Raw genomic sequence first — 11,687 nt, 5'->3', positions numbered from 1 at the left:
GGCAATTCTGCGAAGACAACCTTATCTCTACTTCGCGCTATACCTCGTTAACGGCAAATAAAATTTAAAAAGAAATTTACATCGAAAAAATTCTAGGAATAAAATAAAAACAGAACACTTCTAAGAAATTGAACCAAAACTATAACATGAAATTTACGCAATCCTGTGTCTCAAATTATTAATAACCCCCCGGTTAATTAATTGAACTAAACAAAATTGTCACATCCAGACGCTCTATAATTTCTTTCAAGTTACAACTAAAACAAAATAACACAACATTTTCCCCCTTTAAATTGAACACAAAAACACAAAATTACAATCCTCCCCTGACTATGAAAACAAAACAAAATATTGGAATTACAGGGGTTTTTTTTCAATTTACCAATTAAAACTTTAAAAAAACTTCGGGACCTGCTTTAGGTATTCGGACACGATCGCCTAACACAGCTCCCTAGTCATTACTGAAACCCCGCACGGTGACGTCACCAGCTGAGCCTGAGAAATTTCATCATCCTAGTATAAAAATTAAGAACTACCACTAATTTACTGTAACTCTACAACCCTTAGCTAACTATTCAAATGCCGGATAGATCGAACCATCTTCGGCATTGTTTCAACCTAGGTCCGACCTATTCCAGCAGTTAACCTAACCTATCATCCCTAATCTAAAATTAAATCAAAGTCAAAAATCTCGCACTGTACTGTCAACCAAATACGCCTGGGAACCATCCCTATCATTCCTAATCTTTTTCCTAAACTTTTTCCATTCTCGCTTTTCTTTTCCTCCCCCCTTTTCTAAATTAATCCAGGGCTTCTCAATAAAAATCCCACACATAAAACAATCTCTTAATTCTTCAATTACAACAATCCGTTTACCCTTTTCACTCATAATTAAATTATTCAAATAATCAATGCCTACTACTTCCAAAAACTCACTACTCCTAACTCTTTTAATCTTATCCTGCTTCCTACAATCCTCATCCTGCTCAAAGCTACACAAATTCCCTTCATTCTCAATCGATAATTCCAATTCTAAGTCTCCTACTACCCTATCATAATAAAAATTCCTCCAAAAATCCTGAAAATAATTCTCCCTTATCTGGTTATCTAAAATCTCATAATTAGTTTCTATCTCCTTCCCGCCTATTCCTTTCCTTGATAAAACGTCCACACATAAATTATTATTCCTTTTTAAACTATTACTCCCTTTCACATACTTAATCTCAAACAAATTCGCCTGTAAATTTCTACCCCTACAATAAATCTTATTATCCACAAAACTCTTCGCTATTAAATAATTCAAATCCCTATTCTCATCTTCTATTTCAAACTTCCTATAATTCACGCAATACAACTTCACCTTCAATTCTGGTTCCCTACCAGTTCCTGCAATAAAATAACTACCTACTTCAACCCTATTTTCAACTAAAATCCCTTCATCTTCTTTCTCTTGTACGACTTCTTCATCTTGCCTATGAACTTTTTCAATCTCGACTTCTTCCTTAACTTCAACTTCTTCTTTAATTACCATCTCATTTGATCGCTTCTTTCTCATTAATTCTATTTCTTGTCTGATTTCTTCCTTTAATTCCGCTTTTAATTCCGCTTTTAATTTCGCATTCTGCGCTTTCATTTTTTCGCCCAAATCCTTCTTCAACTCTCTTATCGCTTCTATAAACACCGCAAAATTCGCTGCCTGAATAGATGACACTCCCATCGTGAACAACTCTCTTTCTTCTCGTCTTGAATAAAAATCACGTTCAAAAAAAAATCCTAACACTAATTCTAACACTACCTACCCCGTAACTAATCCTATCCTAAACATCCTAATCTAATTTAAATTGCAAAAACACACCCTACCAAATTCTTCCTGTCACATTTTAACAAGTTCCTACGCCTACGCATCCTACAAATTCCTATAACAATTAACCTCCACAATGGACACCTCTTTTCCCTTAAAAATGACATGTCTGGGTACCAAAATAACTTTTTACCCGAACGACAAAACAACCCTAATCTGAATTTACCTACAAAATTTTTACCTACTTTCGCGTTTCCCTGAAATTGCCCCACGTTTTTGGGCGCCAAATTATTGTTGTGAGACCTAACCTTAACTTCTGGAAATCCCACGATTTACCTCTAGCTAGCTCAGTAGTAAAAAAAAAATGAAAACAAAATTTTTATCTGTATCTCAAGGTCCAGCTGGATTCTGCCACCCTACAGCATTCCAACAATGACATAAATAGGTGGCTTAACCAAATCCTTAAATTCCAATATGAAATTTTACCCCCAGATTTAAACAACTTGAAACAAAGTAAGAGACGCCGACAATTACTTCTCCTTGACTCTAATAAACAAAACCTGGATTGCAATGACTGGTTTAATTTCAAACAAAAAATTGCGTAAATTTCCGTTTTACAAATCTTTACAATTTTAAACAAATAAATGACACACACAAAAAAAAACAAATTACTCAAACATTACAAAAAAAACACGACAAAACAAACCACTAAACTACTACTTACATTTAAAATTAGTCCGAAAAAAAAACGTAATCCGATAAACAGAGGTAAACCGTACACAAACACGTGAACCAACCACTCAAACACCGACGTCTTCTCTCTTCGGGTACCCACAAATTATATTTAAAACTTCCGTGTTTCCGCAAAATAACAAAAAAAACAGGACGACGACAAACTTCTTAAACTTCTCAATAAATTCTTCTTAAAACGGCAGACACAAAATTCTAATTAAAACCTGGATCCAACTACGCAGGAAAACTTCCACAAAATTCAAAAATAACGTAACCGAAGAAGCGCCGGTTGGCTTTGTAACGACCAAAAAGCCCCGCTCTCATCCAAAATTTTCTATTTAAGCCAAAAGCCCTTCTCCTTTCTTCAACATCCCGTCCGCCAATCACGCGAAGCGTCGATTTTTCAACTTCTTGCTAAACGGCACGTACGCCCGGCAATTCTGCGAAGAACCTTATCTCTACTTCGCGCTATACCTCGTTAACGGCAAATAAAATTTAAAAAGAAATTTACATCGAAAAAAATTCTAGGAATAAAATAACAACAGAACACTTCTAAGAAATTGAACCAAAACTATAACATGAAATTTACGCAATTTTGTGTCTCAAATTATTAATAACCCCCCCGGTTAATTAATTGAACTAAACAAAATTGTCACATCCAGACGCTCTATAATTTCTTTCAAGTTACAACTAAAACAAAATAACACAACAATATTTAACAACTTCTCCAAGAATTGGTGCAATAATAATTAAGTTTGGCAACACTTTCTTTGAGCACTACATTTTTTACACATAGTGTTTGGTTTTTCTGATACGATCTTCTTTTTTTTTTTTCTTTCCAAGGCGTCGACATCTTGGTCATTGGCCTTTTTTTTATGTTACTTAAATCATGTTGAATAAGTTATTTCAGCAAGTTCTGCTGTAGGTCTGGTGATATTTGCAGCGCTGTTTTTGTTTGGACAAAATTTGGACACGTACATACGATATGGACGACCGTTATCCGTTCACCACATTGACACATGGGAGGAGGTTCTCCGCGAAGTATATAATAAGCATGGGTGAGTCCAGTATGTCCTATCCGCAGCCTTTGTATTTTCACGCGTTCGGTTCGCGTTAGCGTAAGTGGCGGAATCCATTTCGCCGTCCTTCCCACGGCCAGCCTCAGGGCTGCTTTAAGATCCGTGGGTCTTAGGTCCTGGACATCTACTCGGGTTCCTCTTATTGCACGTTTTGCTGCCGCATCAACCAGTTCATTTCCGTGTATTCCTACATGACTGGGTATCCACGCAAATTCCACTACCTTACCGGACTTCGTAACATTTGTGTACATTGCTTGTATTCTCTGAATAAGAGGGTCACGGGAAAAAATGTCCCGTATCCCGGCCATAACACTGAGGCTATCGCAAACAATCAGAAACACGTGCCCTCTATTTATTAGACAATACAGCAGAGCCTGCCACAATGCATACAGTTCTGCTCCGTATACAGTTGTCATAGACGGAAGTGTCCACTCGTGCGACCTGTATTCCACGTATACAGCGCATCCTACTCCTGATTCTGGCGTGATCCATCAGTGTAGATGATGGTTGAGTCCCGATGCTCCTCCAGAAAGGCAAGAAAGTTGCTTCTGTATATTGTTACTGGGGTATATTCTTTAACGTATTCCGCCAGTTTTAAGAAGATTTTCATTTTCGGGATCATCCAAGGCGGAACTTCGCCTTGTCCAAATGGAACACGGACGGCATATTAACTCCCATCGCAGCATCGTGGGCTCGAACACCGGCAGGTCTAGTAATTGTGGGCCTCTCCAGAAAACCGCGTATTCCGGAAAACAAAAGGTTATAGTTGGGATGATCCGGTTGCGCCCGGATTCCCGCTACATATCTTAAACTACATTTTTTTATATGGGCCATCCTATATATTTTGGAGTTTTTGAAAAGAATAAATTTTTACTTGTTAAATTTATATTAAATATTATTTCTAATATTGCATTTTATACATTAAAATATTTTTATTGCAGACATCTAGGTTTCCATGGTAAACAAAAGATGGCAAGATTGTTTAAAACGACAATTTTTTGATTATCTGCATTATTTATTTATATAGTATATTATTTATTTGTTTTATTCACATGAGTTTTCACTTCCACTGTTTTTTTTGTGTTTTTTGAAATTAAAAATATTTGGAACGAATAATAATTTTCAAATAACCAATAAATTATCATTTTAAACAATCCTGCCATCTTTTGTTCGCCATGGAAACCTATATGTCTGCAGTAAAAATATTTTAATGTATAAAGAGGAATATTGCAAATAATATTTACATAATAAATATAACAAGTGATACATCAAAATGTAGTACATTTTACGGTCTTTTTCAAAAATCCAAAGTATATAGGGTCATGTGTATATGAAAAAATGTAGTTTAGGGTTGTATATGAAAAACTAAACACCCTGTATAAAAACGGATTCTACATAAAAAAGTGTCTTAACAAAGATTTTGTCAAAATCAATTATCTTTAATAATAAGAAAGTTATGGCGCATTAAAGAAATCGACTAAAATCGAGAAACGCCCCCTACCGGTCAAACGATTAGAGAGCTGAATTTTTACGTTTCATTATTTTTATTTTTGTGGGCTTTATAGTGGGCGGAGTGTTAGCTAACTAGGTACTCTTCCCACTCTAAGCCACTATACAATCATATACAGCCATGCCTTACCTGGGATTCGAACCCCAAAGTTAGAGCTACTAACATGAACTTATCTGAGCTACGCAGGTCGGTCGGTTATTATGGTTCGCTGAGGCAGCTTCATTACACGAAGGGTGCACGAAGACGCGCGGTTCACGGATAAGGGACTTCGTACGCGATTTCCAAGGAAGATGGTCGAGAAATAAGCATCGAACCATTATTGCTGATGGTTAATGGGAGTACCCCAACAACACACTACCCTCCATACAACAACTCTTTTTAACTTATACATGTATACTCTGCATATAGGAAATCGATTCGTGTACATACAATAATCTATTATTTTATAGCAAATGTTAAAATGATATTTTAATTGGTTTGAATGAGTACGTTAAGCCGTTCTTTAACCGTAAGGATAGATAAAGTGATCACTTTAACCGTAAGGGTAGATAAAGTGAAACAAATATCGTGCATTCTAATGACAAGTCATTCTTATTTCAAATGCACGTTATAAAATGACGTTTAGAACATATGACAATTCTGTTTCTATAGAAACGATCGTGACGGCAGAACCTAAGCTTACTATTTTTGACGTATCTAAATTAAATTCAGAATTGTCAGAAACTTTACAATGATTTATATGGGTTCTGCTATAAAGTAAAGTTTTAGTCTTACTCCGAATTAGGTTTTCCTGCAGTTTTCCTAATTCGTAAGGTAAATGCCGGAGTAGTATAGCACAACTTGAGACCTTCCGCAGGGACACCTCTAAAAAGCATTATGTGGGTCACTCTGTAATTAGGCGCAAGCCTGTTGACGATCCAGAACAAAATATAAATAAATAAATATTGACAACCAATACGAATATTGACGGATCACGGATGTATGTAAATTCCCTCTAATTCATGTTTGCGATTATTTGATGTGATACTGGTATCATATGCAAAACTAACCAAAGATCCTATTTCTACAGACGAGGAGGCAACTGTAAAATAAAACTAGGCCAACAAAATGTCAGGGGATAATTTCAAATAAGTGTTCCTTCAGTCTTTATTTAACATAAACTAGGAAACTTTTTGGGAGATAAATAAAAATGCAATTTCAGAAGCTGTTAAAAACTACTTTTCTAACAGTACGTACTCGAGTAGGTACCTGCACAGTCAAATTTCAATATTTAGTTAATACCATATATATCGAGTAAGTTGTGAGTATCTAGTTAACTTTAAGATCAAATACCATCACTTTACGATCTGTCATAAAACTGAAAGCTGAAATAAACTGTTTTTATTAGTTCTGGAAACGAATACGTAGACACGGATACCATCCTACTTTGTGTCGTATAAAAAGTTACTTATTACACACATTACATAAAACCTTTGATGCACGAGATTAGACGCAAAATAACTTTCGTTAAAGCTAACACCACTAAATATAGGTAATCTAAAGATTTGTGGAGCCACGAAATTACACCTAATTACAATGTAACCGTACGACGTCTCCAATTAACGCACGCGCTGAATAAAATTGACATTAGATACTTTTTATTGAGACAAAACACAACCCTCTAATAGTGCCTGTAATTAACTGACGATCTTGGAGGGAAAAGAGTAATCAAAATTGATTATTCTATCTTAATGATTTCACACTTAGTACCACCTAACATAACGTTGTTATAAAAATCTCAACGCTCTTCTTTTTTCATAAGCTCTTAATTTTTTATTTTGCTGTTAATTTTAATTATGTTTTCCGTGCGGATAATTAATTTTTTGTGCCAAAGAATAAACCGCTGCACATTTAGTAGTTCATTTAATATAATTATTTTAATTTAGTGCCTAATTTTTATTGAAATAACTGCCATCGCTGCGGAAAATTAAGATAATAGCTTGTTTAATTATACACTATTGCAACATTGGAACATTTGTGGTTGAGCAACAATATGCAATATAGCGACAACAAATTTTATAAAACGAAACCTTTCATATTCTTCGGATTACCTACTATTATTTGCTGCTGTTTACAACAAATCCTTACATTTATTGATGTTGACAGCATGTAAATACTTTTTGGGCGTAATTAAATCAAATATGTGGTTGCTTTATTCAGTATGAACTAACGAGACCGATGTTAGCAATCCCATTAAAATTTTCTAGCGAATGTACCGTCAGGAGAGACCTAATGTTATTTGCTTTGTTGGAATGGACTTTTTATTTTCACCGCATATAACACTAACACGAACCGGAACAACGTGTAAATCTCGACATTGTGGATACTAATGACTTAATCATATTTGTTGCTGTCCATCTGTCAGTTCTACGTTGGAAACTCTAAACAAAAGCTAATTTAGAAAGGTTTAAATTCCATTACATTTACTGAATTTGGCGTGGCCGCTGCTTGTACTAGGTGTGCCATACCTACGTAGTAACCTTAGGTCATAATTTTGGAGTTAATGAGTTTTTAAAAACGGTTCATTATTATTAATAGGGCATAAACTGAATGGAGGAAAGGTAGCGTGACATTAAACACATTGCAGACTGACAAGGTATCGTTTTACTCTGTAATAAATAAGAGACCTTCAACAATTATATTAGCTCGTTTGAGAAACTAAAATTCTAACACAAGCATGCCTGGAATCCCTTACTTCAGGCAAATTATTGGACGACAACTAATACAGAACAACGCGTTAATTGATAGGTTAGACATCCAGGAATACTGAAACTTCATAATTTATTAAGACCGAAATACAAAGAGATGAAGATAAAATTGATGTATAACATAAATTCTATCGCTTCCATCGCTATCCGAAAATGTTAGCCAATTAAGAAGTTGAAAAGCAGAGAACTGGCGAATGCTTTGAGTCGGTAAATGACTATAAAGGCCCTTAAACATGCCGATCATTATATCGCTTTGTTTACAAAATAGTTTGAGATAGATGTTTTGGGGTTGTGTTTACTGACGAAAATCTATTATTGGTCTATTCAAATGCAGCGATTACTCTTTGAACACTTCAAAGAACACTTCCACCATTTGCACAGCGTTAAACAACATTCAGAAGGAGGCAACAGTTTATGTCAGAGCGAAGTATCGATTGGACTTCCAGTTTTAAACGGGATCCTTTTAACGAAGCTGAAATCTGTATGTTTCTGAAAACGTGGGAAATTCCAATACCAACAAGCACGAGAATCTATAAGTTAGCAAGAAATTTGTTTTCGCAAATTACAAAAGCATAAGTTGACCTAATCATCGCAGGTAGTCAGTCAATACCTATTATTAAAAGATGTCAAACAACGCGATGGAAAATAAATCCCTTGTATGTGTGCATCAATCCGAAAAGTAAAGTTGACAAATATACAGAGCTGGAAATTCTGATCGGGAAATGGTGAAAATAGGTCTATCCATTCTATTGGCGTTGTTTGCATACGAAATGGAAGAGTATCCTTCAAACATCAAAAGGTGTATATGAGTGTGACATTCCTGTAATAATAATTCGAGTGGTTTGGAATTTTCAGTTGTTGCAATACACCCTTTAGATGCTGCATATCGATAGTTTATGTTTATTACTATTTGAATGTATCTAAATGTAGCTATTCCGTGTTTATTTATTTATTTGCTTGTGTTTGATAACCGCACCAGTAATATAATGAGATAAGCTCGCAAGCATTAAAGGGGTTTGAAAAAATTTACTGCTCAGAACTGTAACGCCCCGTTCGTTGAATGTACTCTTGGTTTGAGTAACTGGATGCGCTTAGTGTGTTAGGAGTGTAAATGGTATACTGGGAATGGAGGGAATATCAGTTTTGATTTTGTCGTTGCAATGACAGGTTCTTGTTTTGCGAAAGATGTGGAAATCTCATGTTGAAAATCCAGAGCCATCAGCCCATCAAGCTAAAATTGTCTATATTATTTATCTAATCCTATTTCCATAATGTATGTTTTTGAGGTTATGCCAAATTTTTTAATTTAATTACTTATCTTTCTTCTACCTATATCGCAATCCGAAACCCATTTAATAATGGGAATGGAAGTACCGTGTTTTGTATGAAATGAAGTGGTGTAACACATTGTACCTAAACTCCAAGGATTGGCTACGCAAATGTTTATGTGAAATACCTGGAATTGCGAAAGTACAGGTAACCTTCGGGACCGAATTGTTCGCCGGAACAATTTATTTCAGGTGAATTGAACGAAGTCTTTCACTTCAGACACGGACAACTTCATTTTGAAATATTTATTTTTTCATTTTTGTGTGTATAGTCTGAAACTAAGAATTTAATTGAATTACGCGATCCTATGTTTGCATATAGACAACCTTTTAAAGCTATGGTCAGTGTAGCCGTCCACCTTGAGCAATTTTAAAAACGAAGGGATGTTTTGGAGTATAGGTACTACCAATAGTGTTTATACCAACCAGTTGGATTGTACAATTTTCGTTTCTGTATCCTATAAAAAAACCCTCCGTGAGTACCATGGCCATGTCGAAAGGCTGTATATTTTCGAATCATTTCCACAACATTAAGTCGATCAATATTTCCATAATTTATTACAAATTCAAGCCGAATCTTAGTTATCTGTTTGGTAAAAGGCCTGGCTTTCATCTTGGGACGAATTTCGGTGGTAAGTCCGCGCACAAATGGCATGAAAATTAAATAACCTTTTAGCGGAATAATAATTACAATTCAATTTAAAGCAATAGTTATTTACATATAAGTCAGTAAAATGACACGTTACTGGTGAGGAAATACTGAAGTACAAGGCCCCTTTGGGGCCGAGTACTTTAAGTTCTGAGTCAAGTAATGTCATTTTACTGACAAGCCTTGTATTAAACGTTACCCGAAATCGTATTTTAACATAACATTTCAATTTTCATATAGAACTTTTCATTAATGCCAATCTGTTATTGATGACAGGAGTCATTATAGACATTTAGCAATGTGACAGGTGCGGAAGAAAAAGTGACAAGTGCGGCTGGTAAAGTGAGAGGTGCGGCCGGTAAAGTGACAGGCGGCAGGAAAAGTAGACTGGTCTGCCTCCGTCATGGAAACTAACATTTTCCTGACATAAAGTAGGCATGAAAATAAAGGTTTCATGACGATTTTGGGTAAAAATAAATAAATGAGAAGTATAGCAAGTAAAGCGTGGGAGCGGTCCAAAGCAGCGGCAGTCAGTGACAACCTGGGTGTTCTGTCGGCGGAAAAGGACGGACGGGCGGACGGACGCGATCTCAACCAAAGGTACGACCTCGCCCTTGGTCAAGGTCGGTGGTAGCAACGGTTTGGCTGATCAGACTCGGAAGCCTCGAGTAAACTCAATCAAAAGTAAACAGCACCTCCAGGAATTCGAAAGCGCAAGCGGCGGACGGCTTCTGGTGAATGCTGAAACAAAATTTCCCTAAGCGGGAATAGTAAATAACGGAATTCGGTAACGTATTTGCGGGAAAAGAAATGCAGAAAGCTAAACAATATCCCCCCTCCTATCATTATTTAAAAAAAAGGATTTATTTTTACGAAATTAAAATAAATCGCCTTGGGTTGGGAAACTGAAAAAGGTGCGCACCGTCCCACCTTGTTTTGTCAATATTAAATTGCCATATAACCACATTAAAGCATTCTCACATATGGGCCGAACCAGATCATATATTTAGTTATTTAAAATAAATGTCTTTATGGAAATCAATGCAGTCAGACCTACAAATTAATTAGCATGTTGAGCTTGGTTAAATAAACATTCAACATGCAAAGCAGCTATTAATTTAAGCCCATACTTGCATATTACATTCCATTAATAAATAATTTTCGGTTCTTAAGGATATGATGTAAGGTTTTTAACTAAATTATGTTGTCCTGGAGTTATGATGAAAATGTGCGGTTTTTACTTGATTATTACACATTTGAAAGTGATCTCAACGTATTTAAATAACTAAGTTACTTAGCTACTTGTAGGTGGTACAAATCCTTTGAGACGACTTGAAACTCATCAGATTTGGTGCACAAAAGTATTATAAACGGAAGTAAGAAGTTTATTTAATAGATAGCTAATCAAAGCCTTTTATTTATTTCTTGCCCCCCCCCCCCCTTTCATTACACAAAGGATGAATAAGCAAAGGCACTTTGACCAACATGAGGTTGCGATATTGGCATGGCTTGGCAAGTTTTTAGGGAAAGAAAGTAATGAGGTAGTATTGAATGCCATACGAAATTAGTATTGAAAATTAAGCATTAAAGACTAAGACTGACACTCATTTCCCAAAAAGCTTGCTGGTCTCCACTTTCGGATAGTTTAGTTAGTCATTGTTTAGCTTTCATAAAGTAATTGTACATGAGTGCTCGGTTGGTAGTGGAAATAAACTCACTGGATTAAATAACGGATTACTCATTTTACAACATCCTTTGGTTACATTATCAAGGTAGGAGTAGGTATTATAGGACATTCCCGGTTACACATAGTTAAAACAAAACGAAATTTCTTATCCCAT

The sequence above is a fragment of the Photinus pyralis genome, unplaced genomic scaffold (assembly GCF_008802855.1).
Source record: "Photinus pyralis isolate 1611_PpyrPB1 unplaced genomic scaffold, Ppyr1.3 Ppyr1.4_LG1, whole genome shotgun sequence".
NCBI classification, from domain to species: domain Eukaryota; kingdom Metazoa; phylum Arthropoda; class Insecta; order Coleoptera; family Lampyridae; genus Photinus; species Photinus pyralis.
The sequence above is the reverse complement of the archived record's forward strand: the minus strand, read 5'-3'. Positions refer to the sequence as shown.